The sequence below is a fragment of the Antechinus flavipes genome, chromosome X, assembly GCF_016432865.1.
Source record: "Antechinus flavipes isolate AdamAnt ecotype Samford, QLD, Australia chromosome X, AdamAnt_v2, whole genome shotgun sequence".
Taxonomy (NCBI): Eukaryota; Metazoa; Chordata; class Mammalia; order Dasyuromorphia; family Dasyuridae; genus Antechinus; species Antechinus flavipes.
In genome coordinates, this window is record NC_067404.1 from 44,984,987 (window position 1) to 44,998,985 (window position 13,999).

General features: G+C 42.6%; 1 protein-coding gene across 5 annotated transcripts in view; it reads left to right on the forward strand.

Moving 5' to 3' along the window:
- ENOX2 (ecto-NOX disulfide-thiol exchanger 2) overlaps nucleotides 1–13,999 on the forward strand; it is a 305,006-nt gene that overhangs the window by 68,088 nt on the left and 222,919 nt on the right. The window contains exons 1-2 of one of the 5 annotated variants that reach the window (XM_051969245.1): nucleotides 9,394–9,482; nucleotides 13,567–13,665. The exons of the other annotated variants lie outside the window; for them this stretch is intronic. The gene's annotated coding sequence lies outside the window, so the exon portion shown is untranslated. Of the gene's footprint in view, nucleotides 1–9,393; nucleotides 9,483–13,566; nucleotides 13,666–13,999 lie in introns of those variants that run through there. 5 annotated transcript variants of the gene reach the window in all.

Consider the following 13,999-nt stretch of genomic DNA (forward strand, 5'->3'; position numbering starts at 1 on the left):
TTCAAAAGTGGAAGATTGTAGACTCAGACAAATGTAGGATAGTGAGCCTGACGTTGATTCCTGGTAAAATGTATTATCGAAGGCGTGGTTAGCAGACATGTCGAAACCAAAATGGGGATCCCTGTAATGTCACTAAGAACAGGCCAGGAGAGTGAATTAGGGCAGGGTTACTGCAGAGATGACGGGATGATCATCCTGAGCTTGGAAGGCCAACCCCATCATTTTGCTGATGAGAAGACTGACTTCAGCAAGCATTTTACTATTGCTTTCCTGCTTTTTTGAGTCGTGTGTGTGTGTGTGTGTGTGTGTGCGCGCACGTCTGTGTGACAGTTGGGATTAAGTGACTTGCCCAGGATCACACAACTAAGTGTCAAAGCCCAGATTTGAACTCTGGTCCTCCTGACAACAGGGTTAGATGATCTATCCACTGTGCTATCTCGCTGCCCCCTTTCCCACTCTTTTCACTAATAAGATGGAGAAATGTAGACTAGGTGGATTTATAGCCTGAATCGGCTCTCTGCCACCACAGGGAGCGGGTTGTTCTATCTCCATGGTCTTCTTGCACTCTGGCTGCGCTCTGTTGACCTTTTATTTCTTTGAGCTCTCGCTTTACTTCTCTCTTACTTCCTATTGTTTCCAAACTGCGCTGCACTGGCCCCAAGAGGTCCCTGCAAAACCATTAGTTTCTGTGGATTGGGCTCACTTAGGGTCATGACATAGTTGAGATTACGGCGCATGCGCTGTGCCTTTGGTAGCTTGGGCGTTGCCGCCTTCCGCTCCCACAATGCACTTCGAGCTGAAGCGCGCACCTCACCGGATGAATTTTAACCGTCGCTCCTTCAGCCGCCTTGGTTTTCAAGGACCAATCCCGATGAAGCCAGTCTCCAGACAGACAAACAAAGATGAACTTGCTCCTGAAGTAACAAGTACTATGAATACGATGCCTTCCGACCCACAGCCTGGTGATGTAGATAGATGTGATTATGATGAAGAAGAAAGGTATGACCGTGGTAGAGTCGAGCTGTGGAGAAATCAGCTAAGATTTCCCGGACTCAACTTTTGGGACTTTAAGATAAACATTTTAGGTGTAAAAGATGACACTCCGATCCATTTCTGTGACATGTGTGAATTACCTATTAAAATTTATGGACGTTTGATACCATGCAAGCATGTTTTTTGCTACGGCTGTGCAATTTTGCTTGAGCAAAAGGCAGATAGCCTATGCCCAAACTGTAATAACCCCATCCGAAGAATTGACCAGTATACGCTGGGTACTCTTTTCATGTGCGGTGTTGTTCAAGACTGCAAGAGAACGTACTTATCTCAAAGAGATTTAGAGGCTCACATCAACTTCCGTCATTTGAGAAGTAGACCACCTGTTACTCCTCTGATGGAAAATGTTCCTACTCCTGTTCTACCAGCCCCTGAGATTCGGGATCAGGGTGCAAAGAAACATAAAGTAAGCCAGGTTCAGCCAGAGCAGCACATCAGAATGCCATCATCTCCTTTACTGCTTGAGCGCCATACTCTGCGACGGCGGGAAAATTTTCGAGATCCTTCCAGGGAGTTCCCAGTGCCTCCACCGCCACCTCCACCTCCACCTCCACCGCCACCGCCACCTCCACCGCCACCTCCACCGCCACCGCCACCGCCACCGCCACCTCCACCTCCACCGCCACCGCCACCCTTAAGTCGTTGGGTGGAGCAGGATCCCTATCAATTTTCGACAAAAAAGAATAACAATATAATTTTTCCTATTCAGAAAGACTCAAATTCCCATGTCAGAGAAGCACCACTTTCGGTTCCAGCACATTATCCTGACTATCGGGATGAACTAATGATTTCTCAGCCTAATCCTATTTTATCTCCATGGCAATTTTTTGGAGTCCCCCCACAAATGCCACACGTTCCTTCTTTTCCTCCTCCTCTACCTCTTCCTCCACCTCCACCCCCACCCCCAGCAGCAAGATATACAATCCAACTTCCTTCCCAGGCAACTGGTATGTCTTCTATTGGTTATAGCCAAGCTCTCTCTCCATCAGCGACCTCCGGTCCCCCACAAATTCCTCCATCCTTTGATTACGTCGCTGCCCCGATGCCATCGTCGTATGTACATCATCTTGCACCAGGACAACTTCCTGCCCCTCAACCTGTTGATCTCCCAGTAAATGTCCCTGGGCTTCACCACTATTATCCTGACTCTTGGCTGCCGCCTCCCGAAGACAAAGAAACTCTTGGACATCCATACCCACAGCCATGGGAAATGGATCCTGATTTAGAACCGGCACCAAAAAGGGCACATCAGAGCCCTCCTCCTGCAGGAACCCGGCGGCGACGGCGGAGGCGGCGGCGAATGCAGGATCCACCTGAATACCCACTTCCTGGACTGAGTCATGAAAATCAGGAAAGATTTGAACCATATGGCCCTCAGTGATTTAACTGTGAAGATATATTGGGGGTTGGGAGATGACTAAATTGAAGATAAAATGGAGTTCAAGGCTGAGACTTAATTATAGATAAAATAGGAATTGGGGTGGGACTGAAAATAAAATGGAAATTGAAGCAGGGCTGAATTGTAAATAAAATGGGGTTGGGGATGGGACTGAACTGAAGGTACAATGAGGATTGGGGTGGGAAGGGCCTTTATCTTTTTGGTGTATTTTGAAAGAGGAGAAATTTCATCTGTAGTTCACTATGAAATTCTTTTAGGGTCTTGTATCTTAAAATGTTTTTATGTTTTGACTTTGGGTACTATTCCTAGTATGATAAATTGCCCCAGAGTTGATAATTTTGTAATATTATTTTTTGGGGGAATTTAATATTGTGCCACTTCCAGAAGTATTGCTTTTATTAATCCTATATTTAGTTCTTGTGATACATTATGTTAACCTTTGTAAATAATTGCCATTTCATTGTTTGTTGGAAAAAAAAAAGAAGAAAAAAAGAAAAAAAAAAGAAAAAAAAATTAAAAAAAATGTTTTAAGGGAGGGAAAAAAAAATGAACTACTGGCCTGATCCAAAGAGTAGTCAGTAATGGTTCAGTGTTCATTTGAAAAGAGCTCATCAGTGGAATCTTTTCTTGGGGCTTTTTTTGGTTATTGTTATTTTTTTAACATTTTAAACAATGATTTGGATATTAGGTGCAGACAGCATACTCATCAGGTTTGCAGATAGTGTTTTCCCTCACAAAGCAAAGAGGGAAAGTTAAGAAATTAGACTCTAGAAACATCTTGACTTGCTAGAATGTTAGGATGAATTTAATAAAACAAATTCTTGTAGGGATTCATCCAGCATTTTCACTTGGGTTCAAAAATCAGCATGACAGGTAGGAGATGTAGGAGGTGTGAGAGTAAACGTGAGTACAAACATCTGAAGATGATCTGAGTGTTTCAGGAGATCAAAGTCGCCACCAGTGTGAATTATCAGTATGACAGGGCACCCCATCCCCCAAAAAGTCTCCTGTGATTTGAGCCTGCATTAAGAGAGGCATTGTGTATATGACAAAACTTAAACTTTGGGTCATGACCCATATGAGGTTGCTTAACCGAATGTGATGGTGATGAAATTGATTTATCATCAGTAAATGTTTGATTTGTTAAACAGATTTTATATTCCTATGTACTCAGGGTCACATAAAAATTTCTTGGTTGAAAAGGAGTCACAGGTGGAAAAAGTTTAAGAAGTCTTAGTGTATAGAACTAAGAAAGTGATGAGCCAGCTTTCTGCTGCCCTCTCTGAGGTGAGGGCCTCATGTGGCCCACTTTCTCATGGCCCTCACCTTCTCTGTAATGTGACAAATCAAAATACTTTTCCTTGACGACCACTTTCCTATAGATGTCATTTTTCCCTATTAGAACATTAAGTAATAGGCAGGGACTATTTTCTATTGGTGTATAGTAAGGATATAATAGATGCTTTTAATTGATTGATCAACAAAATCATTCTGTATATCCTGTGTTGAATATCATCCAAATGCTTTCCACCATCCGTCCCCTTCTTTCCCTGGTTTATGTATTTCCTTCCATGGATATATGTCATCAATAAATAGTGCTACCCTGCTCAACCAATGTTTTCCTGTCTTGTTTCTTTATACTCATCCAGAGTCTTATTATTATATTCATGAATTTCTCTCCCACCAAGCCTCAGTCACATTAAACCTTCCCCTTTGCATTGGTGCTATTACGTCTTCTTGCTTCTTGCTTAAACTTTGGGAATCTGTATAAAGACATTTATGGCTCTGGGTCTCGAGAATAACTTTTTCCTTGGAAATTTTCTCTCCTGTGAATTTCATGCGAACTCAAACAACATGGGAATGGAATTATGAAAGAGAATTGGGGCCCTGGCTAATACTTTTTTTTTTCATAAATGTCAATAACAACTTTATTAATTGGTCCAGATTATTTGACACATATAATTCAGATCTGCTTTCTAGTTTCTTGTTCAGATTTTGTTGTTTTGTTTTAGAAACAATGGATAGCATACATGTTCAACCTGTATTGGATTACTTGCTGTGTAAGGGGTGGGGCACGGAGGAAGGGAGGGAGAAAATTTGGAATGCAAGGTTTTGCAAGGGGGAATGTGGAAAACTGTCTTTGTATTTTGAAAACTAAAAAGCCATTGTTATTTAAAAAATAAAAAAATAATATATAGCGGGGGACACTCAAACAGCACAGTGGATAGAGCATCACACCTGATGTTGGGAGGATTTGAATTCAAATCTAGCCTCAGACACTTAATCCTGACTAGCTATGTGATCCTGGGCAGGTTACTTAACCTCAATTGCCTTTCAAAAAAACCCCAAACTAATGTATAGCAAACAGTGAGGGATGACAAAAAGGATTATAAAAGCAAAAACATTTGGACTGAAACATAAGGTTAAGGAGAACAAATCATATATTTGAAATTGAATTAATTGCAGGACCAAGATCCTGAACCGTTGTCTTTTAGGAAGAAAGAATTCCTTATTGAGAGATACATGCAATAATTTCCTGGCGTCACAGGCCTTGCTAATATTTTAATGACTTTTAGCTTATTGGTTCAATACTTTCACATTTTGAGGGTTTTTTCAAAGTTAAGGATAAAAATTAAACATTTATTCATTCAGAAGCATTTCCTAAATGCCTCTTCTGGACTTAGCACCGAATCAGATTCAGGAATTAACAAATAAAACAGTAGTTACTGTGCTATATGGATTAAATCCTTTTGATTATTTTATTATTATTATTAACTTTTTTTTTGCTGGGCTCACCACTTGATGCAGCAATCCAATAATATCCTTCATAATTCCGATTGCCTTTTTTTTTTAAACTAGAAAACTTTTTGTTGTAGGTGGAGCAAGATAGCTGAATGGGATAACTGAACATATTTCAGATGTTTCCAATTTTGTTAATAGCAACCAAAGCATCAGAGACCAGAGCAAGTTGTCCCTAGGCCTTCTCTCCATCAGCCTGGATCAGTGTGTTAAACTTGCCATCCATAATGCAGATGAGAGGGTGCTATTTTCCTCAGTTTAGTGATCAAGCTCGTTTCTCTTGGGGGCATTTTGCTGAGCATATTTGGTCAGCCTTTAAAGTCTAAATGACTTGTGTTGCCAGAAGCTAAGGGATGTTCAGATCTTTTTGTGGCTTCCACACTACCTTCTTGGCCTTTGAGGCCTTGCACCTCAAAATGGGGGACAACCATCTCCTTCTTTGCCTTCAATACCATCTTGGAGGGAGAAAAGCCAGCTTGCTTTTTAATGGGCGCTTTGAGAACTTATTATGGAGGCCTTGCCAGCTGTGTCCCAATCCCAGCTCGGTGTCTCTGGCTAGTTGGTATTCCATCAGATGGATGCTGTCTGTTGTCCCCTTTCCCTACCATTTGCAAGTGGGGATTTGTGTTCTTCCTGGGGAGGGTCTTGAGGACAGCAGTTGCTGTTGCCTCTTCTAGACAGCTTGTCCAGAATGGTTCGAGCCCCGATGTTCCATGGATGCCCTACTCCTAGAGCACGGTGTTCTTTGGATGCGACTGCTCCAGGGCAGCTAGCAGCAGTGGTGAGGCTGTTTATGCGGTGAGTAGGAGACAGCAGGCCTGAAAGAATTGATTTTGTTTGTTTTTATGATTTATTCTGCCTCTGGGGCGCTTTCTAAACCCTTTAATTTAGGACCTTGGTCTTAGGAAAAGGTATTGTGGGAAGAATTTAGACTTGACAGCTCCAAGCTGCCAGCTCCCTCTTCCATTCCCTCTAGTCCTGATGGGTAAAGGGGGAGCCTCTTTTTTTAAGTAGCTGCCAAGTTGGAAATCTGATTGCTAAACAAGGTAGTCTGATCATTTTTCATTGCCCTTTCTATGGAGTTCCCTTGGTATTGGGGACCCGAGCTGTTATTTGAAGTGCATGGGAATCTCTCAGTGCATTAATTCAGTGTAGCAGACAGAGCACCGGCCTGGCAAGATCTGGCTTCCAGTACTGTTTCTCCTACTTACTGGCTGTGTGACGCTGGGCCACATGCTTTAAGTCAGGGCAGTGGGCATTTATCAGAGCACTTTCTATGTACATATACCTTCCTCCATCTAAGTCTCAGCTTCCTCATCTAGAAAATATGGGAGCTGGAGAAGATGCTACCTCTGGTCCCTTCCAGCTGTGATATGTGATCTGTGTCTAGTTTAGTAAGAAGTGCTTAATTCGAGTTTGAGGTCTCCGCGTTAGATATTATTTCTGATGGTATAGACCTGATTCCTATGCATCTTCTACTTGGGAATCTTCAGTAGCTTCCTTTTGCTTATACTGTAGCTTACACCCCTTTGCCTGGCATTCAAAGCTTTCCACAATGCCCTGGTACCACCCTTCTGTCCCAATCTCATCCCCATTTTGTCTCCTTTGCCTTCTCCTTTGTGCCAAACTGGATGGCTTTCATTCTTGCCAACTCCCACCCAGCACCGCTTCAGTTTCATGTCTTTGTTCTCTCTGTTCCTTTACTATGTTGGGCATATATTCGTTCCTGTTGTTTGTTACCCATCTTTTCAATCTTACCTTCTTCAGGACTCCTGCTGGGCAACCCACCAGCCCCGTGGCAATGGGGTGTCCCTTCATTTCTCAAAGCACCCAATTGCCATCTATCCTTTCTTCTAGAATGTTAAATGCCATAGTAAGTGCTTATGATGTCTTATCTGCTTCCTAGGTGCTAAGTTCCAAAGAGGGGAGGTACCAAATTTGATTTAACTTTTGTTTCTTCTAGCACTTTGATGTATATACTGTAGATACTTCAGTATTTACACAATGGATCTGATTCTGATTGAGACTCCAGTTTTTATAATTAGTTTGTTATTTTATTGTCATTATTGGAAAGCTATTGCTTTTATGACCAAGAGGAAGAGATCCAGAGGGAGAACAGGTACCATTGTGGTTTTGTTTCCATTTCTAGTTAAGCAAAAAATTAAGAGGGAGGGGTGAGAGCTTGGGATTTTGGCCTAGGAGACTGTAAGAGGCATCCTCTCTTGGTTTTCTCAACTCAAAAGCTGACTTTGTGTCATAACTCTAAAGCTGGAAGGGACTAAAAGGATCATCCAGTCTGGGCTCTCTTATTTTACAGATGAAGAAACTAATTGCCAGAAGGGTAAAGTAATTTGCCCAACAGCACATATAGAATCATCAGTCTAGAGTTGGAAGGGGCCTCTGAGCCCATCTAATCCAACTGCCTCATTTTACAGAGAGGGAAACTGAGGCCCAGGGAGGGGAAATGACCTGGTCATGTTCACACAATCAGTATCAGAGGTAAGATCCGAACCTAGGTTCTCTGAATCTAAATCCCTTACTTCCCAACCTTGAATTTCAACAACAACCTGAAATTTGAAATAACTCGGTCGAGTGATTTTTATCTTCTTGGCCATTTTTGTTTTGGCCATTATAATATAAGACTGTAGTTTGCACTTACATCGTCAATCAATAAACATTTATTGATTTATACTTTCACTCTTTGTAGCTAAAAGCCTGACAGCCTCTGATCTAGCTATAATCGGTTCCTTATTTAGGATGTAAGCCTGTTGGTGTAAAGTAGCAACTTCAGGAAGATGTGTGTCTGTATACAGCGACTAGAAGAATAGACAACTTTGGGTTTTTTTTCCCCCTCTGGGCTTTCTCTCTTCTGACCTTGTTTAGTGATCATCCAATAGCCATCACTGTGCTAATGCAGTAAATTGACAACTCAGCTCTGAATGTGAAGCACATCTGTCACAAATGGAATTACTGCCTTTGCAGAAGAATAATGCATTATTATAGGGGGAATTAAAAAAAGTACTCTATTATGGGTATAAGCTTCCAGTTGCACATACAACTCAGAATTGTGTGCTATACATTAATATACATAGAAGTTCAAGGACAAACTCAGGGGTCCTTTAGAAGAACAGGGCTATTTATAGTTATTTATTTATTCATGGATTCAAAGATTATCAGGCTAGTCTCTTTTAGGTGAGTGAGAGAGAGAGAGAGAGAGTGTGTGTGTGTGTGTGTGTGTGTGTGTGTGTGTGTGTGTGTATTGGGGGAGAAATCTGACTCTGCCTCAAACTGTAGAGTATACTCTACCTCCCCTGTAGCATTCCCCCACAAATTCAGGCCCACAATGAAAGTATGTTATGATGTGACCTTGAAGAACAGACCAGAGAGGTAGGGGGGGTACAATGGTAAGAGCATTAAATTGAGAGTTTGAGGAGCTGGATGTAAATCCCAGATTGTGATACTAGCTATGTGACACTTCCCTTTCTTGTTCCTCAGTTTCCCCAGCTGCCCTAAAATGAGGATATTGAACTTGATGTGCTCTAAGTCTCCTCCCACCTTGAAATCTGTGGCCTGAAAATACTGGGAAAAGGAGGGAGCTCTTGGAGGCTAGAGTGGTAAGGGTATGCTAGTTCCTTCTTTTTGGAACCAAAAGCTTTTCTGCATTCACTGGGGAGCATAACAGCACATTTGATTTCCACCCACTGCCCCCCTGAAAGATTCTACCTAAATAATCTTAATTAATTTCTTCTTTCTTAACCTTTTCCTTAATTTTTTTTGTCAAAATTTATATAGGGAAGAATGGATGGGAGGAAGGTCTTTGCCTCTCTCAGTGCTCGGTGGAGTGGCTCCTGGACTCCCCTCCTCACATGCAACATGGGGATGTACCATTCCTCAGGGTCACTGAGATAGCTGTGGCCTTGTTTTAGGCACATAGATCATTCCGTGCTAGAGTTTCATATTGGGAATCTTCTCAGCAGAGGGGGAAAAGGGGGGCTGTCATTGCTGAGAGAAGCTTTGTCTTCCTTATCAATCAGAGATGTTGGAAGCTGGGAATTGTTCTCTTAGACCATCTGCTTCTTTCCCCAGGGCCCAGTTCAGGGTCGGCCCTCCCACTAGGCTTTCCCCTGGGCTGTTTAGTTGGCAACATTGCCTTTGAAGCTTCTGTAGCATTTCAGAAGCTACTCCTAGCCTCTTCTTCTGGTCCAGGGACTGCCAGCTCACTGCCGGAAAGGTAATTATGAAATTTTTCTTGTCAAATTTCTTGTCTTCTTTCAACCTAAAACCTTGAGGACTCTCTAAAGTTACCTTTCTCTTCTTGATTGTTTAGTCACCCTCAGATAATGTGGAGTAACTAGGGTTTATCCTCACTAAGCTGTGCCAGTATGATGTTGGACTGAATAGCAAGGCTGCAGTTGGGATCACGAAGAACTGGTTTTGACGCCCATGCTAGGTAACTTATTTACCTGTCGGTGACCCTGAAAAATCCCGTAACCTCTGTTGGCGAACAAGATTGCCTTCCACCCAGCGGTTGTGAGAATCAAACGAGATAATGCCGTGTAAAGCACTATACAGGCTGTTCCAGAAGTTGTAGTGCAATTTAATGCTTTGATCGCTTGAAATTACACAGTCTTTTGGATCACCCTGTATAGGTGGTAGCTTTTTTTATTACACTTATTGCTCTCTATGGGCCTTAAGACTTCATAAGAAATTGCGATTGCAAAGTTTTCCCCATTACATTTCCTCACTACAACCCTGAGCTCTCACGTTTCCGTACCTTTGCTCAGTTGTTTCCCACTACTATCCTGCCTCCGGCTCCTCAGCCCTCTCTTCGCCCTTCTTCCCATGGAGTTCTTATACTCATCCTTTAAATCCCAACTCACCTGTCTCTCTTCTTCGGTGATCTCTTCCCCTCATTTCCTCAGGCCTATGCCCTCCTATAAGAGAGGTAGTGCAAGTGCTTACTATCCTTGCTTTACAGGTGGGGAAATTGAGGCTAAGAGAAGCAAAGTGATCTGCAAGGACTTGGTGCCCCTAGCTTGTTTGGTCTGGGTAACCCCCCAGGAGTACCTGAGGCTTTTAGTGGATCTAAGAGTTCAAGTCTATTTTCACAATAGTACCAAGATATTTTGATTTCTGATCTGGTAAATATCTATCTATCTATCTATCTATCTATATCTCCCACATTAACAAAAAAAAGTGCTTAAAAAATTTTCAGAGTGTGAAGGGGTCCAAAAAATAAGAAATTCTATTCAAAGGTCTCTTCCCCCCTCTAATACTCCAAGACTTTGCTCTCTTTAGTCTACTTCTGTTGTGTAGTCCCTGGAACTGTTTTTTTTTTTTTAACTCAGGCCCCCCCCAAGAAATTGAATTGACTGAATGAAAATGCTTAGATATTCAGTCAGCTAATAAATGCTATTGACTGGCTGACTGGCTTCCTCTTTGTATGCTAAGTTTGGGGTTCTTTGTAGCCAAACTTCTGTGACCTTCAGCCCATCTAACCCATTCACCTAAGTAGGATCACCATGGCATGAATTGTTCAGATAGGCCCATTAAAGGCTCTCTGAGATCATTTAGCCCAATTCCTTCATTTTAAAGATTGGGAAACTGAAGCCCAACAAAGAGAGGTGATAGGTTCAGTTCCTCACAATGAGTTAGTGGCAGATCAGGACTTCTGATTCTTAGTCCAGTGTTGTTTGCACAATTCAATGCCAGAGATTTCCATTATTAGGATTAGGGCCTCGGGCACGTGGTCCTAAGTCCACAATGGAAGGGAACCTATTCTTTGAATTTTATAGACCCAAGTATGGCCGTGTATGTGGCTGGAAGGATTAGTGTGACCTTCTAATCTATTCTACAGACTCAACAATAAGTCAACCTACTAAGTGGAAGCATGTAATGATGAAAAAGATACTGTTCTTGTTTTCAGAGAACTTAGAATGTTATTGTTGGGATACAGAATATTGACAGATACACATGATACAAAGTAGATGAATGTAGAGGAGAATTCCAGACTAAGAGAAGGAAAGAGGGTGGAGCAGAGCAGCAGGGGCTGATGGGAAAAAGAGGCCAGAGAGACTTGGTTCTGGCAAGGCTGGGCCTGGCTCTCACCTCCCCATAGCTGTGTGACCGTTGCCAAATCACTGTGCCTCTCTCCACCTCAGTTTCCTCATCTGAAGCATGGTGACACTTCATTACCCACTTTACAGAATTGGGGGGTGGAAAATGTTTGGTAAACCCTAAGTTGATAGAAGTGGGAGTTCTTGGGAGTTCTTTCTAACTTGGGCTGAAACCTTCCCTAGATGTTATTTTTCCTATTAAAGTCTGTACTCCTTGAGAATAGGGAGTGTATTTCATGCTAGGAGATGGGCATACAAAGACCTAAATATGGTAAGTTACTGCTCTCAAGGACTTGATATTCCAGCATGGAGAGGGAGTAGAAATGACATGGAGACAGATAAAGAAATTCACAATATATAAGGAGTCATTTTGCAGAGAGGTATTAGCAACTGTAGGGATGAGACCTCATAAAGAAGAGTGGAGCCTTGAGGGAGTGGGATTCTGAGTAGTAGAGATGAGGAGAGAAGGCATTCCAGGCATAGGGTAGGAGTGGTGCAAATGTCCAGGGGTCCAGGAGGCAGCATGTCATAGACTAGGAATAGTAGATAGGCCATTTGATGAAAATGAGGGGCGTGTGAAGAAGAGAAATCTGTAAAGGTTAAGTAGGAGCCAGATCGTGACAGTCTTTAAATGTCAAGGGTCAGTTAGGTGGCTCTGCAGCAGATAGATTGTCAGGCCTGGCTCGGGAAGACCCGAGTTCAAATCCAGTCTCAGATACTTAGCTGCATGACCCTGGACAAATCACTTCATGCCGTTTGCCTCTGTTTCCTCATCTGTAAAATGAGCTGGAGAAGGAAACGGCAAACCACTCCAGAATCTTTGCCAAGAAAACCCTACCTGGAGTCACAAAAGAATCAGATATGAATGAATAATGCAACAATTAAATGTCAAACACAGGGAGTTTGTATTTTGTCTTGGAAGTAATAGGAAGTCAGTGGAGCTTTATTTTTCGGGGAATGACGTGGTCATCTGTGTGCTTAAAAATGCGAGTTTGGTAGGTATGGATTCAAGGGGCAAGAGACTGGATGTAGGGAGAAAAATTAGGAGGGTACTGAAGTAATTCAGCTAAGTGCTGAGGTGGGCCCGAACTAATGTGCTGGGCCTATGAGTGGAGACAAAGTGATGGGTGGAGGAAATCTTGTGGAGGCAGAATGGATGAGACTTGGCAGCTGATTGGGTATAAATGGAGGTGGAGTGAGACAAAGAGAATAGCCGAGATGGACTCTTAGGTGTGAGCTGGATGATTGGAAGGGTGGTCGTTCTCTTGCCAGAGAAAGGTAAGTTGGGAAGGGGCAAGCAGAGGTTTTGAGGGGAAGCTGAGTTCCATTTGGGATGTGTCACATTTGAGATACTGCAGGACATCTGCTTCAAAATATCCAGCAAGATAGCTGATGATGCAGGACTGGAAGCCAAGAGGGAGACTAGGGTTGATTATATAGTCATCTGCATAGAAGTAATCATTGAAACAGTAGGAGCTGATGAGAGAGAGAAAAGAGGGTCCCGGGCAGAGCCCAAGAGGACACTCATGGGTACAGGGTGCAATGTGGATGACACAATCTAGCACAAGAGATTGAGAAGTGGACAGAAAGGCAGGAAGAGGACCAGGAGAGAAGAGCATCTTTTTTTTATTATAGCTTTTTATTGACAGAACATATGCCTGGGTAATTTTTGCAACATTATCCCTTGCACTCACTTCTGTTCCGATTTTTCCTCTTCCTCCCTCCACCCCCTCCCCCAGATGGCAAGCAGTCCTATACATGTTAAATAGGTTACAGTATATCCTGGATACAATATATGTGTGCAGAAGCGAACAGTTCTCTTGTTGCACAGGGAGGATTGGATTCAGAAGGTAGAAATAACCCAGAAAGAAAAACAAAAGTGCAAGCAGTTTATATTCATTTCCCAGTGTTCTTTCTTTGGGTGTAGTTGCTTCTGTCCATCATTGATCAATTGGAACTGAGTTAGATCTGAGAGAATAGCATCTTAAAAAACAAGGAAGAGACTGTCCAGAAGGAGGGGGCGCTCACTGTTGCCAAGTATTGCAAAAAGGTCGAGAAAGAAGACAATTGAGAAAATGCTGCTGGATTTGGTGATTAAGAGGTCACTGGGGACTTTGGGGGAGAAGTTAGGTGAAGTTGGAAACCAGTGGTCATTGAAACGATGGGTAGAGAAAGCCTTTTTTTTTTCTCTAATCATAGGGTCATATCCTAGATCTTGAGCCTGGAAGCTATCATAGGGAGCAGACTGACCAACCTCTTCACTTCCCAAAGGAGGACGCAGAGCTTCAGGAGCATTAAGTGAGTTACAGAGGTGGGATCTGAACCCAGATCTTCTGGCTCCAGAGCCACTATTCTCTCTTCTATATCACTGTGGCTTTTGAGGGAAAGAGAAGATAAATATGAAACAATAAGAGTTAAAATTTATAGAGTGCTTACTGTATACCTAGTACTATGCTAAATGTTTTCATTATCTCTACTGATACTTACAACAGCCTGGGGAAATAGGTGCTTTTATTATCCCCATTTTACAGATGAGGAGACCGAGGCAAAGACTACTTAAACGACTTTCCCAGGGTCACACAGCCAGGGAAAGTCTGAGGCCAGCTTGGAACTCGGGTTTCCCTGATTCTAG